A 27845-nucleotide genomic window follows, 5' to 3' on the forward strand; every position below is an offset into this window, starting at 1 on the left:
CTGGTACCTTGCATTAACAGAGCAAGGAAGATTCATCCTTATACAGGCAGGGAACATGTATACAGTCTGGACATATACAAGTCTATGGGTCCTGACAGGATGCACCACAAGAGCTGAGGAAGCTGGTTGATATTATTGTGAGGCTGCTCTCGATTATCTTTGAAAGGTCACTGCAATCAGGAGAGGTTTCTGATAACTGAAAGAAAGCAAATGCCACTCCAGTCTTCCAAAAGGGCAAGAAGGAGGACCTAGGGAACTACAGGCCAGTCAGCCTCACCTCCATCCCTGTGAAAGTGGTGAAGCAGCTAATCCTGGATACCATTTCCAAGCACATGAAGGACAAGCAGGTGATCAGGAGTAGTCAGCATGGATTCACAGTGGGGAAACCATGCTTAACCAACCTGATAGCCTTCTCTGATGGAGTGACTGGCTGGGTAGATGAGGGGAGAGCAGTGGATGTTGTCTACTTTGGCCTCAGTAAGTAAGGCTTTTGACACTGTCTCCCGTAACGTCCTCATCGACAAACTGATAAAGTACAGACTAGATTAATGGACAGGGAGGTGGACTGACAACTGCCTGAACTGCTGGCCTCTAAGGGTTGTGCTCAGCGGTGCAAAGCTTAACTGGAGGGCAGCCACTAGCAGTGTACCCCAGGGGTCGATCCTAGGTTAAGTACTTTTTAACATCTTCATTAATGACCTAGACAGTAGGACCAAGTGCACCATCAGCAAGTTTGCAGACAACACAAAACGGGGGAGTGGCTGATACACCAGATGGTTGTGCTTCCGTTCAGAGGGACCTCAGCTGGCTGGAGAAATGGGCCAACAGGAACCTCATGAAGTTCAATAATGGCAAGAGAGAGCTACTCTCGAATGGAGAACAGCTTTGCAGAGAAGGACCTGGGGGTCCTGGTGGACAACAAGTTGACCATGAGCCAGCAATGTGCTCTTGGGGCAAAGGAGGCCAATGGTATCCTGGGCTGCATTAGGAAGAGTGTTGCCAGCAGGTCGAGGGAGGTGATCCTTCCCCTCTACTCAGCCCTGGTGAGGCCACACCTGGAGTGCTGTGTCCAGTGCTGGGCTCCCCAGTATGAGAGAGACATGGACAAGCTGGAGTGAGTCCAGGAAGGGGCCACAAAGATGGTTAAGGGATTGGAGCATCTGTCATGTGAGGAAAGGCTGAGAGAGCTGGAACTGTTCAGGCTGGAGAAGAGAAGACTGAGGGGGGATCTTATCAACACATTTCAACATCTGAAGGGAGGGAGTAAAGAAGACAGAGCCAGATTCTTAGTGTTTTCTGGTGAAAGGACAAGAGGCAATGGGTGCAAATGGGTGCAAATACAGGAAATTCAGTTTAAAGATAATAAACTTCTTGACAGGGATGGCTGTCAACAGGTTGCCCACAGAGGTCTTTGGAGATATTCAAAATCTGACTGGACAATGTCCTGAGGAACCTGCTCTAGCTGACTCTCCTTTGGGCAGGGAGATGTGACTAGATTATCTCCAGAGGTCTCTTCCAACCTCAACTGTTCTGTGATTCAGTGATTAAAGAGTTTTTGCAAAAAGAAGAAAATCAGAAGATCTGAAAACTAACGTAACAATAAATGTAATTCTAGAATATTAAGTATTTCACCTTACATATGCTAAGTATGTCTAGAAAACCCAGGTATGAGATATGTAGGCTTAATTTGGGATGCATATATTAATGAATCCATGCCTGCCCACAGCTCTCGGTCCATCACTTAGGCTTGGACCTAAATGACAAATCTCACCAGGTGAGCCTGGGATAGTTCATATGGGACAGGGACTAGGCTGGCTCAGAAAAGCACTGACTCAGTGTATTTCACAGGCAGTCTCTGCTCATGGGGTGCTAGTGAAATCACTACTAAGCACAGCTGCTCTGCTGCTATTACAGTCACTGGTAGGACTGCTGGCTGCCCTTGCAGTGGCAGGTCACCTCTATTTCACAACGTTTCCCTCAGTTGCTAATTCTTTCAAAGCTTTTCTTACAACATAAAAACACATTATCACTCTGAACTGTATAAACAGCCATGTAATGCAAAGCAATAAAAATAACCTATTTTAGCCTCGTCAAAAACATATTTGGACTTTATACACCTTTTGCACTATATCAAATGAACTCTACTCCAAAATAAGTTGGAAACTTCCATTTTACTTTATATTGTACACAAACAGTGCATATAAATCATCTTGTCCATATCCACGTACAAATAAATTAGCATGAAATTATTTCTCAGTTTTTTTATATATAAAGAAGCTCTCTTTACTTTCTTACACAGATAATTCACTGTGTATTAAAAAAAAATACATAAAACATGTCCCCTGCCTTCAAATAATCCGTATGAAAATGAAATGAAAATAATGAATCTGATGCAAAAAAAGTGTGAGAAATGGATATTGTTAATGTAATTTAAAATTAAGTAAGCATTCTCAGAGATTGAGGGATTTAACTGTAAAAGTTCAAGGTAATATTAATTGCTATATAGCTACATTAGGATTATTGTTTTCAGATGACTTCAATGACATTTATTGTCAGTAAAAACTGGAATTGAGTAAATAATTAAGAAAAAAATTATGTTAAATATTTTATTTAAGGAATGTTGTGAAATTCACCAAACAAATTATTTAGTAAATACTTTTAAGTCAGTTCTGAAACATGCCAGAATTTGTTCCTAAATAATCATAATGATCCAATATATTTTATTTACTTGGAACTCACACTAACATTTCAAGAGTCTCATCAATCAAGAAGATGTGGTCTTTTCAGTCCATTTGGAGAACTGCTACCATGAAGAAAGAAAACAACCCCTTCTCTATCCAACCATCTGCACACAAAGCAGTTACAGTCCAAGAAGGTGTTACCATCTCCTCGCTAAAACACTGAGCAAAATTTAAAAGGTATGTAGCAAATCAGAATAAATAAATATAATCTATAAGAGTGCATATGGGAAGGCTTTCTGGGCTATATGTGTTTGGGCAGACTTCTATTTCTTTAGTTTGTTCTTATTCTAATAAAAACAAGTCTACCCCAAAACACGAAAGAAAGTAAACTCCAAACAAAACAACCTCATTTAATTCAAATTAGATTAATGCAAAAGCAAAATGTCAAGGTGAAGTTGCAATAAAAATAACAGGTAACAATCCTTAGACATTGGATATATTAAGTGTCAAAAGACATTTAATAAAAATATGAGAGCATTTATTACTATTACCCATACACACTGTAAAGCCAAGATCCATTTTAAAATTTAAAAGCTTTGTTAAAAGGGACCAACTGCTCAATATGCCATTTTTTCAAATGAAAAGGCAGTGGCCTCCAAAATGGCCCTGTGACTTCTTTCATTCTTGTAATCTCAGGAAATAAAAGAATAAAAGTATGTAATGAAATGAAATAAAAATATGTAATGTCATGGGCTAACACTGATACACACAATAATTTTATACTGTTCACATACCTTTTCTAACTAAGGGCCTTGTTCTGCCACCATCAGCAGCAAACTCCTGAGGCAAACCATCACTGGCATTAATGCTACTCAGATACTCTATCTGTTCAGTGAGTTATATCTAAAGTTTGGCATTTTGGTATTTTTACATCTCCTTATTCAAAAAGGCAATCCTATTTTCATTGATGTTTCAATCTTGTAATTTTTTTTCTGTAAACATTTGAACTTTCTCTTCAGGAAACTACATGTTTAAACAAAGATGACCTGAAGGAATGGTAAGACTGAGCTTCACACAATTTAGGATTGTTTAGAGAATGTATTAGATGAGATTTTAATCTGCTAGGTTTCCTTTCACAATTTTTTGAAAGTTTATCTATTTATTTACAAAAATATATTGAGCAAAGCTACTACGCTACCCCTGCCCCAGTTCTCAGGCACTCGTCATGGCGTCATACTTCAGCGTAATGTGTAAGGACATGTTGTCTGGTTCACAGACAGTTTTGTGAAGGAACTGATGGAAGGCTGATGGCTGATGGGAGGAGGGAATAAAGACAAAAGGGAGAAGTGAAGGGGCTTCGATGCACTGGTACTTTTGCAAACACTCCTTGTTGGGAGGGGACTTTTGGCAGAGTACTGTAAAATGCCTTGGTAAAACAGCAGATGAGAAAGCCTGCAGTATTATTTATTAATTTCAGAATATACAGGTCACTATGTTAAAGGTGGACACGTGTACTGTAAGGAAGTTGTTTGTTCTAGATTCCCTGTTAGGTTGCTTGTTTTTTTCCTGGAGCTAGTACAGGCTTTTCCTGGGACATCAAATTCTTCTATACCAAGAAACTAGATCACCTTAAGGAAGACTTCTGTCTATCAGGAACATTTGATCTTCTCAGAAATGTCTGCAAGTCTGGAGTGCTCCTTGACAATAACTGTAATCTCACAGTGTGGGTAGATCAGGGAAAAAAGGGAAATACAATCATCCTATTCAGATGTGAGAAACCACCATAACGGGGTATGGCTGGAAGAAGAGTCGGTCGCTTTGCTTGACTGTGTCACCATGCCTCTATCCCAGTGGGATACAGGTCATATTATTTACCAATAGCAAGAAGAAAAATTCTGCTAAGACAAAGTTGCAGGCCATTTGCTTCTATACTGGAATTTCAGAAACCTAATTTGTTTAACATGATTAAGGATAAATAGTAAAACAATCCATATGACTAACAACACATAGTTTGAAATTTGTTTTTTGCAAGAAGGGGAACAACTGGAGTTAGCCAGTGTTCTTCATGAGGAAGGATGGTCTTGTAGCAAAAACACAGGCCCAGGTTGGAGTATAGGTTCTCCTCTTGAACATGCTGTAACCAACCAGCGTGACTTTTAGAAAGCCAACTAGGACTTGATTTCCGCAAAGATTTCTGCATCTCTCATCTGCCTGAGCTACGCTACTTGTACACGCACATTTGGCTAAAGCATAGGCAGAAATCCTCAGCTCCATCAAAGCCAAATAACCATGTCTTCAAGCACACAATTGCGTTGTGAAAATGGAGCACCAAACCCTTTGTCTTCCTCCCTCTGGTCTAGGCCTCTTGTTTCAGCTTCCTTTCACTTCATGGGGCGTACAAAGTGGCACAAAAACAGCCACAACAGAATGGGCAGAGCATTCGCTGAGGTAAGAAATCTTTAAGCGTGCCCAGAGGTTGTACAAGTCTTCTCGGCACTTTACTATTAACTTTTTCAGTGTAGGGCAAGGTCAGAGTAAAGCATGATCTGCCGAATCTTCACCTACAGAAACACACCCTACTAGACAATGGACATAACTGCCACTCTAAATTGTACCATGAACTGATATATTTATGACCATGTCCATAAATGATAGAGTAGGAAACATATTTCAGAGCCAGGTTATATACAGCTATCTCCTAATCTTGGACGTAAAATGAAGACTATTCTTACATATTTCACAGGGAAATGAAGGATTAGCCTGAGGTTTGTAAATATGTTTAAGATTCCCAAATTGCAAAACTGTGCTAGCAGAAATGCAAACTGTTATCAGTTGTCACAATATAACTTCACTTCTGCATCGAATGCTGTCAGCTATCTCATAAAACGCTTGTAACACACACTCACTAATGGAATCCAGGGGCAGCAATACAGAACACACGATGCATGAGAAACACAATGATTTTGCTTTTCCTTTGGCTGTTTTTACTTTTGAATTTCTCTGGCATCAAACAATGTCAGAGGATCAGGCAGGCATCACATTGCCTACAGTGAGATAATGGCTACTATAGAACTGGATTATAGCATTATTAGTTATATATTTCTAAACAATGTCAAAAGATATCAGATGTCTCTGGAACCCCTGACCTAAGCTCTGAAACAGTGTTTATAGCATTGACTAGCATTTCTCAGCAAAAATGAATAATCAGTATCTTCTTAAAAGAATCACAAACACTTTTCAGTCATGTGGGTTACAAGGCACTATTTTGCTTCCCATTTTCTGTATTGAGTGGCTAACACAGTTAAGCTATAGTTCTACAAACAGTTTAAGCTATCATAAGCGGGCACTGATGCTGAAAGAAGCAATTCACAATCTCATCGCCAGCCACTCTTTCCCTCTCTTGCACCAGCACACATATTCATGTGGCTAAGCAGTGAATCAGATGCAGAATTCAGGTTTAAAAAAGCCCCAAAGTTATAAAAGCATTAATTTTAACCCTCTCAGTTTAATCTACTCAAGCTATTTGAGGAACTAAAGCATGAGAAATCAAAACTGTGCTAATCAGCTGTCCTTAAATAGAAAACATAAAAGCAGACTTACCACAGATAAGGAGGCAGGCACTTCCCATCAAACACAAGATCATAACTTACACACCATGGGAGGGATTTATCTCACCTAGCTTTGAGCACCTACATTTCAGCCAGTCACTCCAGGCTCTTTGAATACTCAAACAACAAAAATCAGCACTTTCAGGGCATAAAGCACTTGAACTGGATGACCTAGATTTAGGTGACTACTTCAGGATGAGACGGATCCTGCTGTAGGAGTGCCTGTCTCTCTCCACTGATTATTACTGCAGTCTAGATGTTGTAGACATGGACTTGTGATATTTGCATTTGCCACATGAAACTTGCTGTTATTTTCTTCAGTGCCTCACAAAAAGTGTTTCCCGCAGTAACTCCTTGCCTGCATTTTTGGTGTATTATATTAAATATCCTCATGATAGATTCAGGTAAGTCTTTTCTAGCTTCCACAAAATGTTTCAATGGAACAACCTGTTTGCGGGGGGATGCGTGAATGACACATCATTGCCCTAAAAACATATTTTCATGTATTATTCTGTCAAATTGTTGTAACAAATTTGAGTAATCTTTTAAAGGCATATAAACAGAAAACCGACTGTGATGTAAATTTGCCAGAGCCACTTCACTGCATCTCTTAGGCTGTCAGCATAGCTGGCATCCATGAAAGCGTGCAGTTAACATCCTGCCTTATACTGAAAATTGAACAACTGTGTCCTGCATAATTCTGTGCATATTATTCCTGAATTACAGCATCCTTGCTAATTCTAACATTGGTCTCTTGGGCTAAGTTTGCTAATCATGACAAATTGTGGAGTATTTGGTTTTCTAAATGCCTGGGTGTATGAATACCTGGGGACTGAGCTGAAACAGATAAGCTCTTTCTCACCTCATGACTCATCCAAAAATTGGAAGAGAAGAGAAACTAATGGACCAATACCCAACGGATCTGATTTATCTTTGCGTCACTCCCAAGATATGTATTATACCACTGAGGTCATGGGAGTTAAATGGATGCAAACCTAGTGTGACACAAAAGGAATTAGGCCTTTTATCATTTGGATCCATCCCTTTCATTGTAATAAAAGTAACTTTGGTGTGTCCTTTTTCAAAAATATGGAAAAGTTTGTATCTTAAGTAACAAGAGGTAAAAATTCAGTTATTAGAGAGACATGACAGAAACATGCAGAAAGACTATCTGGATCTAGATATGCCATTATTCAAATTAGACTGTAAAAAATTTGCAAAACCAAGTTTCAATATTTATGTCTGATTTACAGCACTGGCCAATTCCAAAAAAGACTGTTAATTTTTAAAAAAAACATTTGCCTTCAGTAGGTTTTTAGACTAGACTGTACCCTAAACAACAGTAGTGCATTCTGTGCTACACTGCTGTTACAAGAATGCTTGATACAATACATAGACTGTACTGATGAAGATTTATGGGAGTGGTATTTGCTATATTAGTATTTCCTGAAGTTCAACAGAGAAATGTAGAATTTAGAAAAGAAAAATAATCCTAAAAATATTATTTCTCTGACTTCTCTCCCAAACAACAGTATTACTGCAACACTTCAAAATATTTACAAAATATTAGTGGGGAGGCAGTTAAACAAAGATACTTGTACATACCTGAACATTTTGCTGAGGTGAAAAAAAAAATAAAGTTCAGTCAAACATCTCACTTTTTACTGAATTCTACTATCTATTCTAATTAGAACAAATTCAAATACTTGTTCTAATAACTTGTTTTATTTGTTGTTTTATTAAATTATTTGTTCAAATAATTTGCTTTTGCAGAATTGAAAAATATTTTTAAGTATTTTATTTTCTAAGGAAAGGTGGGCTAGTGGGAAGACAATTAGTAAGCAAGCGGATCCCACCTTCAAATTTCCATTTCAGGGAACAGGAGTAGGCTCATTTAATGAAATACAGAATTTGCATGGTAGCACACACATCATTCTGTAGTAGCTGGCCAATGTGACAGTTTTAAAGATGCCTTTAATATAATAGATTTTGCTTTAACCAATATTGCATAGATAACTTGAAATAAGTACCTCATTAGGAGAAAAAGAATTGCTGAGCTATTAACATAATGTGTAATTATTGCTAAAATCTATTGGCTTTGGTATCAAAGGAATGGAGGGTGGCATACGTGATGCCAATATTTGAAAATGACTCTGAAGCAATTTGTGGAAAAGACATGAGTAGGACTGATATCCATGACAGAAAATTTCTAGAAAGTATGATTAAGAGCAGAGTAAACACATGGATAGTAATGCAGGCTCATAGGGAAGTGTCAGCACAGCTTTTGGATGTCATGCTTCACTAATCTAGTTCATTTGAATAATCATGTGGATATGGATGGTCTGGTTGATACCGTACATGCCCATTTTCAAAAACCTTCTGATAAAGTTGTCTATCATAGGCTCTTAAACTAAGCTGTCAAGGAAAAAAAAGGTGTTAGGAAATACAAATTCCCTTTCAAGGCTGACTAAAAGACAGGAAAAAAAAGGCTAGGAATAAGCTGGGGTTTTTTTTAATTTTACAGTGGATAGAGCTTACCTGGTAGTCTCACCAACATATGTTCAACATACTTATAAATGGTCTGGAAAATGGGGGAATGAAAACAGGCAGTTTTCTGATGATATTAAATTTAATTTAAAAAAAAAGAGTGCAAGTTGATGCAAAAGGACCTCATGCTACTGAATAAGCATAAGATAAACTGGCAGATAAAAGTCAAAATCAATAAATACATATTCAGACACACTGGAAAAAAAACAGTCCTAGTTACTATTCACTACTTACACGATTCTTTGGATTCAATTTTTCATAGTACAAAAATTATAGGCTAACAAATGAATTATCCGGTAGCAAATTTACAACAAGAAACAGGTGTTTTTTCACATACTTCACAGTTAAACTTCAGAACTCATTGCTACAAGATGCTTTGAATACCAAAAGAAAAAATGAATACAAAAGCAATTAGCCAAAATTAATGGCAAAAAGACCCTAAGGGGCTATCAATTACAAAACTGCAATATAGCTTCTAGCCTCAATGTGTCTATACCATAAATATCTCAACAGAAGTTGAGACGGCATACCATCTCCTTACCCTGTTCTCATACTTCTTCCCTGAGCATCCAGTGTTGGCCACTGTCAAAGACAGGATACTGGACTAGAAGTACCTTTGATTCAAACCAGTGCAACTATTCTCATGTTATTTGATGTTCACAGACACTACCGGCACCTAAGTAATTTACAACTGAGGGATAAAAACATTTGCATTTGGAACTAAGACACTGATCCTGAAATAAGTTATTCTTATATGCATAAATGTAACAATATTGAGCTGTTTAGGAACTGAACTAAAGCCTGAGGAGAAATCCTCTGATGTATTTAACACACTTTGATCACAGCCTACAGCATCACATTGTAAAGAAACAAAATAAATATTGCTATTATTGATTAGAAATAGGGCTCAACTAAACCTCCAGAGCTGAACGCTTCCACTTGCAAAGAATTCGGGGTGGAATTCAAATCTGGGCCTAACAAATAGTCAAATTAAAAATGTAAAGACTCTAATTCTAAAATAATCAATGAAGAAAAAGATGTAGTAGTGACTCTATGATGCCTGCATGGGATCCATCTCATGTAACTTCCAGATAAGATGAATTATTCTTTAGACATGGCTATTTCTTTCCAAGGAGTCCAAGTGACTAGTTCAGATGTAGCAGTCTACATTAGAGGTATCTGAAATCAGATTAGATGAATCCCACTGCCCTGGAGTCTTACTGAAGACTGACCTTTTATCTGTACCCATTTTGCAGTTAGAACTCCTCCATGCACTGCAGTATTTGCAGAACAAATTACTTGAAAGAAACACAGAAATGATTTTAATGATAAACAGTAAATTCTGAGATTACTGGTCAAATCAGATTATGTTGTAGATATGCAGTAGCTACTCACATCAGTTTTTGGTCGTGCTCCAGCTGACACTGGGCTAGATGAACAATCTAGATCCTGGTAGCCTGCTCTTCTATTTTTCCAAGATCTCTTTCCTTGATGATCTCCATAAAAGCCAGTCTCCACTTGAACAGGGCACTGTAAAAGAATTTTAAAAACCCTGTAAATAAAGGCAGGTCATAAATATTTTTTTTAATGTGAGCAGCAAGATAAAAACATTGGAATTTTATTTTTATCTTTTTAAATGCTTTTTTTTCGATGTAAAGTAAACATTTGGCCTCAAACTTTTTTTTTCTTAAAAACATCTGCATCTTTCTTTTTACATTTTGCTACATTAGACATCCAGATATTTTGTAAAGTGGTTTCCTTAACAGCAAGTGTACAACAACTGGAGCACTATTAAATAGCAGTATGTCCTCTTCAGTATCAAGGAACTGAATCCCCTCTACCTCAGAAAGAGAAGTGATGTTATTCAAATTATTTAAAAATATATTTTGACTTTATTTCATATTCTTTATCTAATTTAAATAGAGATACAGCAAACTCTGTTTCAAATTACAGAACCTGAACATTCCAAATCCGCTTTTCCTTGTCCCCCAAACCAGGGGAAATCTTACTCAATTGCTCCCTTCTCACACAATTTTTTAAAAGATACATGTCCTAATTCTGGTCACCATATGCACCAGGCCACACTGAATTTAATGCCAGGAAGAGACCAGCTGCACAACACTCCCCCACATATCTTGGTTTTCTTCAAAACAAGTGGGTGTATGAGCAAGGAGAAAGTTGTATTGCAATCCACCAGGATCCAAGCTGGGGACAACCAGGGAACTAGGATTGTGGGTGCACTGCAGAGTAGTCCCAAGCTGTACATCAATCAAAATCAGCCCCTTTTCTGGCTGCTTCTCTTCACAAGAGGAAAAATTTGCTGCTGGTCTGTAACAGTAACTGCCTAGTTCCTAGTTAGTATATTCCTAGGACTGTGAAAAGAGGAGGCAATGCAAAGCAAACAAAAGAGTCAGCATGCGGCCCAAAGAAATCCGAAGATAACATGCTGTTTCAAAAGCATTAAGAGGATGTGTAAGTTAAAGACAAATTTTGTTCTATGAAAATTATCTCTAATATCAGACAGGGTATTTATAATCAAACAGGATTTCTATGTCACTATTCATGAATGATAAAGGACTAAAAAAACTTAAAAATGCCATTCTCATCTTCAGATCTGCTGTTTTTTCTGTACTAACACTGGTTATTAGACATTAAATGGAAACTAGGAAGATATATTAAACAATAGTGAAACACACTGTTTACCAAAAGGCTTTTTAATCATTGTTATTTCATTTATAAACTATCTTTCTTGCTAAGAAAGATTTTTTTCATAGAAAAAGAACAGGTTTTTGAGGAGCTGTACTACTAATTGCAGTTTTTCAAAACTAGCAAATTTGCTCTTTTAGTGCATGCAGATAGCCCAGTTTCCTGTATTTATAGCATGTATTTATGGCATTGGTGAGAATGTTTCAGAAAAAAATATGGATGACAGATAATTTTTTTCTGATATCTTTACTGGACCAGATACTGAGTCAGACACCCAGTGCTATTGCCCAATGCTATTTCCCAATAAAAATTTGACCAGCTGTAATTTGCAGTTTACACAGATGTAAAGACAGGCCAAGGCAAATTAAACCTAACAGCTTATTTTAAGTTAATGAATGATTTAGAAAACACCTTAAATTTGTTCCCCAAAATACTGCTAGACCCCTACTCTCACCCACTAACTTCCATAAAATTCATTCACCCAATCATCTATTTTCATTAACTAACAAGTATTTAGATTTCTTTCTGCAACATTTTTATTCAATAGAGTATTATTAATGAAAAATATCTCCACAACGGGAAAATATAAATAATAATAAAATATCAAAAAGTTACTTCAATTAGCAGATGAAAAACCCTTCACTAGAAAATAGACTGTCTCAAGCCAGTGATTAAATTATAGGTATATGCTTGAGACAAAGCATCTGTCACACAAGCACTGGGTCATCCGTTAAAAATTGCCCATGCCCTCAAGAGACCAATATTCAGAGCAACGGCTCCAGCAAACATGCTGCCACTTATATAACACAGTCACCTAGTTCTGAGACTTTGGATCTGTGACTTTGAACTTGCATCTGTGAGCACTTTTCCCAAAATGGCTTTTCATTCATAATTTTTTGCTTCAATTCCCAGTTTATATAATGAAAACAGGATAAAAACATATGAAGAGTCCATAAGTGGTGCACTATTTTATAGATGGCAAATTTACACATTTACTAGTAAACATGTCTGAGATTGATCTTTCTATTCAAGTTTCAATGTGAATGACAATGATAAAGCATTGGATGTGTGTGGAACAAATTACAAGCTATATTAAGAAATATGGACCAAATGGGATGAATTGATAAAAGATAAATTACTCATACAACTTGTATGAAAACAACAGTTTGTTCATTTTTTTCCACAGCAACTGTCACTTTGAGATTTACAAAGTCTGCTTCTTCACAGTAAATTCATGGAAGATTTAAGAGAATCTATTTCTCTTCTTTGCCTATACAGGAAGACTGAGGTCAACTCATTTTGAAACTACTAATTCTTAAATGTTTACATTAGGGCAGATGATTCCCTTGCTCAGAAATGGCTTGATTACAAATACCTTTGCATGAGACAGCAAATGGTGTCCTACCATCAGTTCCACAACAGATTGTTCCTGACTCTTTTGGCCTGATGTTGCTGGTCTGGGCAGGAAAACCTTTGTGGTACATGTCCTCTCCATCTCTTGTAGTGAAATTGGCTCTTGGATGTCTGAAGGGCTTTTTCAGTCTATCAAATAAGACCACAGTAAGAATGTGGGCTGATTTACCTGATATTTACCTGTCCATAGACAAATAAAGCAAAGAAAGTTCTGCTGCTTCAGAGTGGGAAGAAGGTGTGACCTGATGAAGAGAAAGAGGAGTGTAATTCCTCAAACATCATATTGAGAAAAATGGTGATTTTGGCACTATATTAGAAATATCCTTGGAATCTTTCTGGATTCATCTGAGCAGAAGTGAATACTGATAAGGAAAAAAAATGGTGCCAAGACCAGTGAGACTGGCTTGAAGGTGAGTTTTATCAACATGTTAACCATGGCCAGCTGTATTGCTAGCACAGGCTTTTCTCTGAGACTTATCCCTGGAAATAGGCTGTACCTGAAGTCCTGGCTTCTATACTCAAGACATGAGTCTTGCCACTGGGCGTCAGTAATAGAATAGTAAGCATCTGGGATGCTGGTATTGGTGTTCTCTATGCACAACTTTTGATGTTGATGTCATTATGTATCAAAGACATTTGAACACATTGACTATTTGGACTTGGTTTTCACTGTCTGAACGCCAAATGTCTTTCACTGAATGCTCCAGCCATGGATTTAATCCAGTGTCCTATGATGTTTAGATCTTCATAGAAAAGGAATGATGCCTATTGAAACCATGGCTTTTGCCTTAGAATAGGCACAGGCATAAGATGACAGATGTTAGGATCACTAGTTAGCAAAATCAGACTGCCTCACAGTGGGAAGTGCTTGAACTCTGATGGCTTGAATTTCACTTTCAGGCAGAAAAGCCAGCTACATTGCCATTGTACTTTGACAGATGACATTGAGCAGTTTCCTACAAGAACACTGTCCATTAATAGACAGACAAGTAAAGACAAAGTGAATAATAAAAAGAATTCAGTTGGACAGAGCTGGTTCTGACTTGCTGACATGTACAGTAAGAACAAAATGAGAGATGGTTATGGATACTCTGTTGCTTACATTCTCACTGCAGAATATGAAAACGGATATAGCAGAAGTGCAGCACCCAGAGATGCAAGATTTTCAACTCTCCAGTCTGACAGACATGAACATCTATGTTGTGATGCACGCAGACACGTACTCAAAAAACTTACTTTTACAAAATGCACCAGCCTTGAAACATCAGAGGCAGCAAGAGCATTCAAGTAAACTCACTTTCCAGGAACTTCAAGCTAGCACCAACATTCAGAGCTGCAGTTCAACGTAACTCTATCTTCAGAATTGACTTTAATCATAGATTAAAGCAGAGAACAAATACCCCTAACTTCTTATACTGTTCCTTCTCCAATTACTTGCTTCTATAAAAAACCTTGTTTATTCAAAAATTACTAAAATTATATTATAGCTTCCCAAGCCCATTTGCCCTCAAAAAATATCTTGGGAAATTGCATGTCATCAATTTTTGACACCAGCTATCAAAAAATATTCTTAAATATATGAATGCAACTCTAAATCAATTACTCATATAAAATAAAAACAAATATTAATTCAAGTCTTAATGAAGATATATAGTGTCTCTCTTGCTGTTACGTCTTTAAATAAATACTACAAGTGCAAATAGGCTAACACCAGAACTTCATATTCACAATATTCTATAATGACGAACTGTATCAAATGCAATCACCTGGATCCAAATTCCCCTCTAAAAACGGTATTTTATGAATTTAGCTCAAGTTGACAGAAAACTTGCAGTCTAATCCTATGACATATCTGTTCATTTGGCCTGCAGGAGTTCAAGCAGCTCATGAGATTTCATTATTACTGAGTCAAAACTGTAACTTATTTCATCCTTATAACTTGTTCCTCATCCTCTCCAGAAACACACCCAGATCTGAAAACCTTTACTTCATGAGCATCTGATAGCTAAATGTTAGCAAATGTATCATATGACACACATTCTTACCGGTAGCTTGTGCCTTTTGGCAGAAGGAGTACTGGAGGGAGAAGAGCCAGCACTCAGAGCTTCTTCAATATCTAAATTCAATTCCTCCAGTTTTTTCATAAGACATGACATAGAGTCTGACCATTCAGATTCTTTTCCTGGTTGGGTCTAAAAGAAATCAAACATACACGAAATCTTAAAACATTCAAACTTTTTGTGACTTGAAGACTCATTTTTTTGACCAGCTCTCAAGAAAAAAGCTGACCAGCTCTTTCCCTATCCTTGGGTGACTTTCTCCATTTAGAAATCTTCAGCAATCACTCCAGTCCTGATGACACATACTCATAGCTGCTCTTCGTACCCAAACGATCACACTCCACCTCTGCATATCTGAACGGCTTTCTAACACTTCATCTTGGACAAACCATTGCCAGTTCAAACTAAGCATGATCAAGACCAAAACTAAAATAACTTTAATGTCTGCTTCTTAAGCCACTTCTATTTTAACATCTCTCCACTAACTGCTCTGTCAATGAGGATCAGAAATTGAGGGTCATCATGAGTGCCGTTTTTTTTTCTTTATTACATGTCCAGGCTTAATCAAGTCTTGTAGCTATTTTCTGCCCATAAGTTTGGAAAATGCGCCTGGATGGCCAAAATACTTTGTGGGTTCCAAGCATTTTCTGTTTTAATGGATGTATTTTTCCCCTTATATCTAACCTGCTTCACTCTATAGCAAAAATTTTAATCCATTTAAGTGCAGCTGCCAAAAATACTTTTCTTATTCCCTAGTTTCCTCAAAAGTCTGTTCCAGTGACTCCTCTTAAACTTCTTTCCACAGTAGTCCCTGTGCATGCTGCCACAATATGCCTCATTTTTCTTATTCAAATCACTTTTAAAGACTCATGGCAAAAGTACAGTCACAATGACCTCCCTGCCATCAAGGGCAGCTCCAAGTCCAGGGTTTAGTCTCTATCCTGAAGCTGCTTCGCTTCTTTCATCTTTCTTATTTTTATGAATTATACGTAACTTTTGCACAGAGATCATTTTATAGCAATCAATTTTAATAGACTGAGCACACAAACACTAATATTACATTGCCATCCTTCCAAAATCCCTAAGAGTATCATATCAACAGTCCACAATACCTAGGGGAGCTAGATAAATACTATTATTATTCCTCACCTGATAAATCTTTGTGGTAATCTGTTTCCTTCTGAGGGGTTAGCAAGTGGGACATGGAGAAAATCATAATTTACGCACTATCACAGAACAAAGCTGTACAAATAGAATCCAGGAAGCTCACACCAGTACTATACTGACATATATTATTCCTCATAGAATTGCTCATCTTCACCAGAATTAACCATGAGGTCCCAGATCTTCAGACTCCTAGTCCCATATTACCCACAGGACCATATTCCCTCCAAAGGGGATAGTTTGGCTTAATATATAAAATTTCATTTTGGAACACAAAAAATTAAATGTCCACTCTTTAGTTTTCTAAATCTTTATCATTTTCAAAATTTTTCCAATCTAAAACTGAATATTTTTTCCTGGAATGCTGTTAAAAGAGCTAAGCTCTATTTCAAAAGCCTATACAATTATTTAAAACACACTCTGCAATTACTTTCCACTGTCTTCCAAAACATTTTAAATTAAAATATAGAATGTTCCACAGAAAGTGAATATCAAAAGATGCTTTGCATGTTGAATCCTTTCTGAGTGAGACGATCTTTTACAGGAAATGTACGTGTTGATATATGTCTATAGTACTGATTTCTAGACAAAGTAAACATTCTACATTTTGCTTGCTAATGTACTGACCTTTACAATACTAAAGAATGCTCAGAAAAAAAAACAAATAAATCAACCCAAGCTCCAGCAACAATCGGTGTAGCACTCCATCAAATATCATATGAAGCTTCTAGTTCTCAACACTATTAAACTAAAATTTGACAATAAGGAGCTATAAGAACGTGTCTTCTTACTAATCAGTGGTAATAAATTCTGAGATAATGATTGCATATGGAAATGAGTAAAATATGTTTCACTTCAGTGATATATGTAAAAACTGTATTTATGAAGTGACAAACATTGAAGGTTAAATTAGAAGTTTGGATTTAAAGTTCCATAAAAAGTAGGCTAGAAGAGATTTCATGAGGGCAAATGGGCCATTTCCTGTTCCATGGCAGAAAGCAGTAGTTAATATCTATATTTGGGGTGGGGGTACTTTAATTCAGTGTTTTCCGAAGAAAACACGAAGATGAAAGTTCACAGAGTCTTTAAGAAAGACTGAATTCTGAAGACATTCCACATGCATGTAATAACACACGTATGATATAATGCTACAATATACAATACAGCTGACAGAACGGCTGAGGTTGGAAGGGACCTTCAGAGATCATCTAGTCCAACCCCTTGCGCAGGCTGGGTCATCTAGAGCAGGTAGCTCAGGACCCTATCCAGACGGCTTCTGAATATCTCCAAGGATGGAGATTCCACAGTCTCTGTGGGCAACCTGTTCCAGTGCTCAGTCACCCTCACAATAAAAAAGTTTTTCCTTATGTTCAGACAGAAATGCCTGTGTTTCAGTTTGTGCCTGTTGCCTCTCATTCTGTCACTGGGCACCACTGAAGAGTGTCTGGTCCCATCCTCTTTTCTCCCTCCCTTCAGATGTTGAAATGTGTTGATAAGATCCCCCCTCAGTCTTCTCTTCTCCAGCCTGAACAGTTCCAGCTCTCTCAGCCTTTCCTCACATGACAGATGCTCCAATCCCTTAACCATCTTTGTGGCCCCTTCCTGGACTCACTCCAGCTTGTCCATGTCTCTCTCATACTGGGGAGCCCAGCACTGGACACAGCACTCCAGGTGTGGCCTCACCAGGGCTGAGTAGAGGGGAAGGATCACCTCCCTCGACCTGCTGGCAACACTCTTCCTAATGCAGCCCAGGATACCATTGGCCTCCTTTGCCCCAAGAGCACATTGCTGGCTCATGGTCAACTTGTTGTCCACCAGGACCCCCAGGTCCTTCTCTGCAAAGCTGTTCTCCATTCGAGAGTAGCTCTCTCTTGCCATTATTGAACTTCATGAGGTTCCTGTTGGCCCATTTCTCCAGCCAGCTGAGGTCCCTCTGAACGGAAGCACAACCATCTGGTGTATCAGCCACTCCCCCGTTTTGTGTTGTCTGCAAACTTGCTGATGGTGCACTTGGTCCTACTGTCTAGGTCATTAATGAAGATGTTAAAAAGTACTTAACCTAGGATCGACCCCTGGGGTACACTGCTAGTGGCTGCCCTCCAGTTAAGCTTTGCACCGCTGAGCACAACCCTTAGAGGCCAGCAGTTCAGGCAGTTGTCAGTCCACCTCCCTGTCCATTAATCTAGTCTGTACTTTATCAGTTTGTCGATGAGGACGTTACGGGAGACAGTGTCAAAAGCCTTACTTACTGAGGCCAAAGTAGACAACATCCACTGCTCTCCCCTCATCTACCCAGCCAGTCACTCCATCAGAGAAGGCTATCAGGTTGGTTAAGCATGGTTTCCCCACTGTGAATCCATGCTGACTACTCCTGATCACCTGCTTGTCCTTCATGTGCTTGGAAATGGTATCCAGGATTAGCTGCTTCACCACTTTCACAGGGATGGAGGTGAGGCTGACTGGCCTGTAGTTCCCTAGGTCCTCCTTCTTGCCCTTTTGGAAGACTGGAGTGGCATTTGCTTTCTTTCAGTTATCAGAAACCTCTCCTGATTGCAGTGACCTTTCAAAGATAATCGAGAGCAGCCTCACAATAATATCAACCAGCTTCCTCAGCTCTTGTGGTGCATCCTGTCAGGACCCATAGACTTGTGTATGTGCATTTTACTTAAATGATCCTTAACCTAGCTCCATATGCTATGAGGCACACTTGGCCTTTATCTTGACAAATATTTTTGTATTGTTTCAATACTTCTTTCTAGCATTTGTCAATACTCTGCAGTACAGTATATATAGATGTGCCAAAACCAACAGTTCTTATCTTCTTTTTCTATAATAGAACTCAAATCACAGTCACTTCTTACAAATACAAGCTTTAAAGAGCTCTCCCAAACTAAAACTCCCCTAGTTTCCATTAAATTTTGTCTTTCTAGTTCAGTAAGATTCTAAATTATGTCTATTAAATTAAGGGGATGAGGAAAAAGATGGGTTTTCATTATCCTTCAATACAAAGCTAAATGGGCCTAGTTAACAAGTGACATTCATTAATTAGAAAATTGGCACAAAAGCGACATCTGGAACAAAAGCTGATTGGCTATTATTTCAAAGGTTGCCTGAAATTCCTGCTGAACAGCAAAAACATGCTACTTACATTTAAAAATATAGAGCTTGCACAGTAGGACTTCTAACATGAGAACAAATTCTGTCAAATTCACTTAAAAAGTACACAGTTCCTCAGTGTTTAGTTCAAATAACTAGGCTGGATACTATGAAAGGGTGACAGATAGGGTAGAACAGCTTTTGAGTATCAGTGTATCTTGTCCATAGCAACTACAGAGGCAGTAGGGCTGGAGCATCTTTGGAAGCTTTTATATACTCTCCTTCAGGAAGAAAAGTCGGAGTATGAAGTGGCTACGAGTCATGGACTGTTTTATTCATTGTTTTCCCCCTTAAAAAAAAAAAAAAAAAAAGGTATATTGGGAGAACAATCCTTCCCATACACTCAAGGTCTCCCTTATTGTTTGAGCCACTATCATTCAGCAGCGCATGGGAACACTGTCATTTTCATCTTTTAAAATACCAGAAAATCATGAAAATAGAAGTGTATTACAGAAACACTTTTTGCATTATCTTGGAATACCCTTAACATGAGAACAATAGAGGAAAATGAGACAAGAGAATCCCTTGTTAAACAAAAAGAGAAGTGACCTTATCTACGAAGATCATGTCATACATTAGGCAGAAAAAGAAGTACTGGTTTTGAAAGAGAATTTCCTTGCCATACAGATTTGTCAAGCACCATATATTCAGGTTAGACATAAAGGAATACAAATATTACAAAACATAATTTTATATTTAGCACAGAGAATAATGCTTATGTTGTATGTGCTTCCATATAAAGCAGTTACTAATGCAGCTGTTATACAACTGGGTTAATTCTTCAGATACAACAACTACCTAATGTGTAATATTTGCTGAGACATATTTAGTGATCAGCCAAACATAAAATTTAGTTATAGGTTGCTGTTTCCTACAGCAGTTGCAGCCTGTTCTTTTAACAGCAAATTTAATGTTTTTGTTATAAGTACACATGCAAACTCAGATTTCATTACTACCAATTAACAAAGGACAGAGGTAAAAAAGGGCACAAGATTGCAGCCCATCATCTAATCAATAACTTGTTCTTTTCCTCAGACTGAGAAGTAAATACATTCCAGACATTCAATTATTTGTGCCTTTTGGACCAAAAGCTTCTGCACCCTGTTTTTCAGCTTTCAAGTGTTCTTCACTAATCTTATTCAGCAAAAACATCTGTGATAAAAGCCATGTTTGTTTCAATGTTTTGCCCATAAAGCTTGCTGCAATGGGTGTAATAGCTGCCAGCAAATCTAAATTTAAACTGAAAGAATGTGGCAAAAAAAGTACAAGCTCATATAGAACACTCAGAGGTCAGGGTTAACCTTGCTGCCAGACCTCACCATATACTGGAAGCAGAAAGACTTCCAAATGAAGGGTTATGAGAAAATTGCACAATTCTAAATTTATCTGTTATCTTATGGCATTCGCTGCAGAATTTTTCAATAGACTCAATTGTTCTAATAACTAATATAATGTAGAACTGCTAGTGATAAATTACTAACCTCCAAATGAAAAATATCAATGCTATTTAACCCTCCTCCCTAATATTAAACTGGTTTAGATAAAATTCTTTGATGTGCTGAGTAGATACAAAAATAATGATTTTTGTATTGCAGTGACCAAATATCATATTTTGCTCTTGCTCCACTGATGGGGCTCCTCTGTTGCCAAAAGAAGCTCTGTGCAAAAGAAGTTCTCAGCAACCATTCATGGCTTTGCCCACAGGGGCTGATGGAGGAAGCCAGATTGGATCCATATACAAAATCCTGCTGAAAAAAGCATTTAAAATACAAAGGATTCTTTTATTCTCAAAATAGATTTGTGTGTGCACTCTATACTGAAGATAAAATACTTCCAAAGGGAATTTTGCCACATACTCCCCAACAGTGCTGCCTAAATAAAGAGGCTTTAGATGGACAACTAATGTGTGGCACCTTTCCCCTGGAAAGCAGGTAAGGTAAACACTCTAGTTAGAAACCTTTTTACTTCTAAGAATAATATTCCTACCCATCTGAAATGATTAGGGAAAGTCTTTTCAATCTTGTAAGTCAGCAGGCAAAAACATGAGCATGGCTAGGCTGCTGAGAGGGAGGCAGCTTATCAGGGATGTCTTGTTATAAGGTTGAGAGAGAGCTGGACCTCTCTTATCCCAAATATGAGGAAGCATTTACTAAAGATGGACTACTAGGATCAAAGTAGCTTCTCCAAAGCAAAGGTACAGAAATACTAACATGAAAATAGTGTTAACCTATTTTAATGGAAATACCTGTTACAGGATGAACTCCTCTCCTCCAAACCTCTGATATATACACTTAAATATGGCTGCATGGAGCTTTGTTTTTTCTTCCTTCTCCTTTCTCAGATGTGCTCCTTTGCGCACATCTGCCTGAGGGTGTGCTGTCCCAAGCTATGCAGTTCTTCAAGCAAGTTTTCAGTAGTGACACAAGGCATATAAATCTGATTAAGCCTTGTACACATTTGCTGGTCTACACCAAATTAAACTGGTTTTTGAAAACACGTAAGGTTATTTCTGCTCGTAGTGCCACCATAACACTGACTTCATCTTTCAGTAGCTTAACTGTACATTTCTATAACCTGCATGTTTGTATTTTAGTAAACTGTTAGCTACATCTTTGCGAGGCAATGCTTAGTTTGAGTACAATATAAAAAAAATTCTGGAAATGCTAACTTCAAGATATAGAACAATCAGGATATACACTTTTTCCTCCCTAATGATTAAAAGGTTCAGAACATGGAGGAAAAGGGAACCCCAAAAGGTGGTACCATGTGAAAATAATGGAACACAACCCCTATCTCAATTCTAGTATTTCACTTTTTAACGGCAAACTCATATTAGCTTAGCAAAAAATTCACTCAGTATTTGTAATAGCTTTTTATCTTTTGAACAACGAACTGGTAAATCTGGTCTTTAATTTGCAGTCAGCACACTCATTCTGCATAGTGATAATGTCCATTATATAAAAGGAGGAACACAGAATCCCCAAGTCCCATCTCCCTTTAAAGGGTTCCTGCATCAATTCTTAAGAACTGTTGCTCTCAGCTAGACAGTACAGAAACAGCATTACCAAAGGAGTCTTCCAAATATTTATTAGTTTACAGAAATATTTCCCAGGGGAAGAAACCCGAATTAATTTCTGGGACTGAAAGCCATAAGCAGTATCAGCATAGCGCCACACCCAGGACAAGAGAGAGATGGAAAGGAGAGCAGAAAGGAACTCACTTGAAGAAAGGTCAAAGGCAAAGTGTTTTGAAAAACAAATCACACACTACCTCGGAAGTTTTAAAGGACAGTGGCCCATTGTTCCAGATACTCTAGTACATAAACTCTGCTGCAGTTAACTTTTAGTAAAGGCAACCAGTTTTGTAACGGACTTTTAATTTTAAAAAATGACAGCATAAAATGACATGTACTGTTTTTAACACAAAATTGTAATACCATTTGGTCAAATGATTAAAACTTTTTCCTCCAGTTCACAATACCTACAGCAAAATTCTCCACCTTCTAACAAATTATTATGTCAGGCAACACTGAATTTCACAAACAGGCTGTCTGACAAGCCTGCACTGTCGACACATGCTACAGATCTGGCACCCAAAATGCCAGGCAAGCTGTCTTAATTGACATCTGCTTCTATTTCAGCATACGAATTATCCTCTTGGGTTATCCCATCTTCAGCTGCTTCAGAATGGATGCCAGCTCATCATTTATCTGTTCAGAATTAGAACATTTCCTCCACCTTCAAACAGTTAACTGTGCTTCTTATATGCCAAATCACACCTGCTCTAAGTTGCGGTCAAACTTCCAACTCTGGTCTATTTGCATTTGTTTTGGCACCATCTTCAAGAAACAGTGGTTGTATCTAGTGATCAAGAATGCCAAAATAGCTTGCACACACAGGTACTAAGATGCATTTTACTTACACTTTACCAAAATTATAAACTTCAGAGTAGCAGTAACTCTTACAATAACTGCCTTGAAAAATACAATTAACCTGTGTCTTGTTTATAGAAGAGTATTTTTCAGCAGTGCTTATTGACTTGCCATGCTGTGTTTCAGACTGTGATTCACAAGAGGTGATGGGCTCTCATGCCGCTAAATCCAAAAAGAGTTACACACAGTACTGTGTAATTTACAAGTCCTTCTCCCCACTGTTTTTAGTTGTGGCTATAAACTGTCTTTTCAGATTGGAATAGGACTCTGTTTTTTTAAGGCAGGGTTATCTCTTCATAAAAACACACTGGTTAGAGCTATCCAGGATGCTGAAGAGCTGGGCTCAGTTTCATCTTTGGCCTAATGCAATTTATATCATCTCTCCCATAATATAAAAAAAATGAGCAGTGAAAAGAAAAGTAGCATCATTTTTGCTGAGAACTGCATACAACTGACTGCAAATAGTTCCTTCCCTCCTTCTTGCTGAAGCTGTGTCACTGCGTGGAAACAATTCAGGATTAGTTAGGCCAAAGAAAGAGGAAACAAGCATGATAATCTAGTGGCACCTATCTTGAAGGGAACAAATCAGAAGAGTTTTGAGAGTTTTATCCAGCAACTATCCTCCATAAAATATATGAACAGTTCTACAAAACTAGTATATGGATCTTCCTAGTCCTGCAAACAGGACTTCATCCCCAAATTATGCATTTGAGTTCCTTCTATCACACATACTTTCTCTTATTTGTCCAATGAATCTCAGATTATTTTTGCACAAGCAGAGCTAGAAGAGAAACTATCCCCAGAACAGCTTGTCATCAGAAATTATGAAAGATAGAAAACATAGGCTAAAGGCTTCCAAACAGCTGAGAAACAGAACCCTTATCCACTACATTTTGGAGAGGACTAATCACTTTTTTCCATGAAAAACGGAAATACAGCACCTCCTTCTTTTATGAAGAAAGTGGCAGCCACCATTGCATGTTGTAGAAATCCTGATGCTCTGAAAGTATGTGTAGGCTCTATGGACACCAAAGTGACTCAAGAGTAATCAGTCCCACCTGCCTGCCAGCTCCTGACTAAGATCTGCCTCAAGACAAGCATCATGTTGCTTAGCCCCAGTATGAATGGTATGATTTTTGGCATACGCAGGAAAAAAGCAGCTGGGAGAACTTAAATTGAGACAAGCACTCCAGAAAATAACAAAAGAACAGCCACCAGTAGGCTTTACTACTGGATGGGAACACTGGAGCCTCAAGAGAGGGAAAACTGGTGCCTTGCACCTAAAACAAAGTATTAGGTATTATACCCTGATTCGCAGCATGGTAAGCATGACCCCATCCTTAGCAGTGATTTGAGCCAACATGGGTGGTCTCCCCCAGTCACCAGCCAAGGGAGTAGCTGTGGAAAGCACACAACTGTTAATGGGTCATTTGTGCATGTCATTACTTGTTACTGTTCAAGTAGTGTTTTGTTTAGCACCACTGCTCTACTAATTTTTGTTAGTTTTATTAATCTTAGCTAATGAAGTAAGCAGTTGTATTAAGCAAGGGTTCATCTATTTTCTTGGCACTTCACCACCCATGCTAATCAGTCAACTGTCACAGCACACCTTGACAAAAATTCAGTGTTTGGCGTGTAGGCAAAAGGTGTTACAGGTACCAAGAGCTGTGAATCAATCTCTGCATCCCAGTGCCATGGCTGCCCTGACAATGTAACACAGAAGTTATGTCATTTTCTTTGAAGTCAAAGAACTCCAGAGCAGACTCTGAAGAGATGAAGATGTTTAAGAATGCAGACAGAGCTTTAGTAAGACTTTGGCAAATAACTAAACGTAAATAAAGAACGTAGCTTGAACACCTTTAAAAAGAAAAAAACCTGTCTGCTCTCTATGTAGGTAACAATCTTACTATAATTTTTCTTAACACACCAACATTCTTATGTTCGCAATTTTCAGTTATTTTAACAAAAAAAAAAAAAGATAAACGCAGTGATAGAATTTTCCAGGAAACTGGTACTAGAGATGTTCCAGGTATTATGGAACTTCAGCCATACAGTATATTTTGGATTAAGAGTCATATGGAACTTCTGTGGTGTCTACATTACATATAAAAACATAATTCAGAAAAACACTATTGATAAATATGAAACATGTAAAATGATTCCACTACTGCTATTAGATTTGTGGCAAACTATAATGAAAAATAAATACTGTACAGGATTTTAAAAAGGGACACAATTTCCACAATTCACAAACATTCACAGGGTTCTGTCAAGTGTGACCTTGCTCCCTGCCCAGAAGTTCTTACATTCAACTATCAAGAAGAAATATTAAGGTTAGCAGTCCACTTCTAAACAGAAATTAGAAATTAACAGAGGAAAATAACCAATGAAAGGCACCTTTATGAATTCAAAAGTACTCAAGGACAAAGAAAAGAAAGCTTGGCAGAACAGAATATATTCTTGATGATTAAGAATAGGTGAAAATAGGGAAGAAGACGAAACATGAATTATGAGGAAGCAAAATGATAAAAAAATGAAATAATGTAAAACTTCTAACTATATCATGAACTGTTTTTCTTCCAGCTTACAATAAAGAAAGGGCATTCATCCCAGATCCAGAAATGTAATTAGGCCATATTTTCACTAGAAGTTCAACACCTAAGTACCCAGGTTTAACTTCTAGGACTGCAGTATTATCCAAACATAGGTTAAGTTCCATCTATGGATATGCTGTGAGTTAAGTATCTATTAATATATTTAAATACATTTTAAAGAAAGACTATATAAACTACTCTTGAAACTCTTGAAATTTTTAGAGCAACAGAAGTGACAAGTTGTGTAGCCTTTATTTATTTATAAGATTACTTCAAGAACTTATAATACTGATATAGAACTCACATATCTATTTTTCTTAAGTATATGCAACTATAATTAAGATATCTCTATATTATTTCAAATTATTTAACTTCATGCCAAATCATGCTAATCTGTTGAACTGAAGTATCAAAGGACATTTATAAAAACATTCAGTATGTATGCTAATGGTAATAGCCTGGGCTGAGCTTTCCCATACTATACCAACATTAACTACATCAAAGTCCTTGTGGTTGCTGCAACATAACACAGACCTGCCTGTATTATAATGCCTGGTTATAAAAACACCAAATTAAAAAGTGGCATATCCTTTAATTTCTGTGCATTTATGACATACACACTCGTATCACCTAAGAGTCAGATGGCAACCTGCTTTCAAAATATTAGCTCTCACAGAGACCCTCCCTGTAATTTCAGGGACACAGCAGAACAACCTAATGCCCAGTAAGCCTTTTTTCCTTTAAGGAACCTACAGCAGAGAAAGAACAAAGAAAAGTTTTCTCCACTTCAATTTAAAACCAGATCTGGTACATTTTGACCTTATACGGCAATATGAGGCAGGCCACCAGATTTCACCCAGGTCACCTCAGCATTTAGCCCTAAAATAACTTCAATTTGGCTAGGGCATACTTAAAGAAAAACAAGCAAAGAAAAACAACAACAAAAACCCCACACAATCTGTTGCTCTTTCCACCCTACACTTCTAGGAGGATTTATTTCATCAAAAAAAACAGTCACAGACCAAGTTGTGCTGTCTCTACACCCTTCTGCTCAAGGGCACGGTACGATGCCACCCCCACCGAGTAAGTGGCAAGGGGCAGGAAGGCCAGGCCGTGCCGCCGCCCGCTCTCGCACCGCCTAAAGCCCACAGCGCGGAGTCCAGTCCCGCTCCCCCGGCCAAGGCAGCGGCCGAGCGGGCCGAGGTGAGGGGAAGCGCCCGCAGGGCCCGCTCCCCTCCACCCCCCGGCCAAGGAGGGGGGAGTCAGGCTACCTCTCGAGGCAGCCGCGCCCCTTCCCGCGGCGGCGGCGGCTTCCTCCTCCGGCGAGGAGCCATTTGGCAAGGGCAGCCGTGAGGGCCCTGCCCCCCCCGCCCAGCCGCCAAGCTCGGAGCGGCCTCCCCGCCCGGCCGCGAAGCACGACGCGGGGCAGCGCATAGGCCGCAGGGGACGGCGCCCCTCTGAAAGGGAGGTAAAAGGCTCGCCGCGCCGCCGCCGCTCCGCGGGGCGCTGGCCTCGCTAAACGGCTTCCCGCGCCGCGGCCCGGCCCGGCGCCGCAACAATAGCCGCAGCCGGGCCGCCCGCGCCCAACGGCGGCGAGGCCGAGCCCGCCCTTTCGCGGGGCTCGCACGCGCTGAGGAGGGAGAGGGGGCGAGGGGGCGGGGCGCCGCCTCGGCCAGCGCCCCGAGGTGCGCGCGCAGCCCCCCCCCCAGCTTCCTCCTTTCTTTCCGCTCCGCGCGCGCGCCGCGGTGACGTCACTCGCGGGAGGGGCGGCGCGGTCGGCCCCCGCCGGCTCGCGGGGCGGCAGCGCCACCTGGCGGGCGGCGCGGCCGGGCGGGCGGGCCGAGAGCGCGCCCTACCGTCCCCGGAGGGAAGGGCGCTCCCGCCGCCGCAGGGGCGCAGCTGCCGGGGGGGGGGGGGGGGGCAGGGGAAGCGGGCGAGCGCCTCTGTCGCTGGGTGAGGGCGCAGCGAGTCTTGGGGAGCCCCCG

The 27845-nt window shown here is 39.1% G+C and overlaps 1 long non-coding RNA gene across 1 annotated transcript in view; it reads right to left on the reverse strand.

The window, feature by feature from the left end:
• Positions 1-10325: 10325 nt before the first annotated feature.
• The window catches only part of LOC106500371 (uncharacterized), a 38875-nt gene continuing 21355 nt past the window's right edge, over positions 10326-27845 (reverse strand). Inside the window, exon 3 of the long non-coding RNA XR_001295387.1 lies at positions 10326-10366. This is a non-coding gene — a long non-coding RNA (uncharacterized lncRNA). The remainder of the gene's footprint in view (positions 10367-27845) is intronic.

The sequence above is a fragment of the Apteryx mantelli genome, chromosome 1 (assembly GCF_036417845.1).
Source record: "Apteryx mantelli isolate bAptMan1 chromosome 1, bAptMan1.hap1, whole genome shotgun sequence".
Lineage (NCBI taxonomy): Eukaryota > Metazoa > Chordata > Aves > Apterygiformes > Apterygidae > Apteryx > Apteryx mantelli.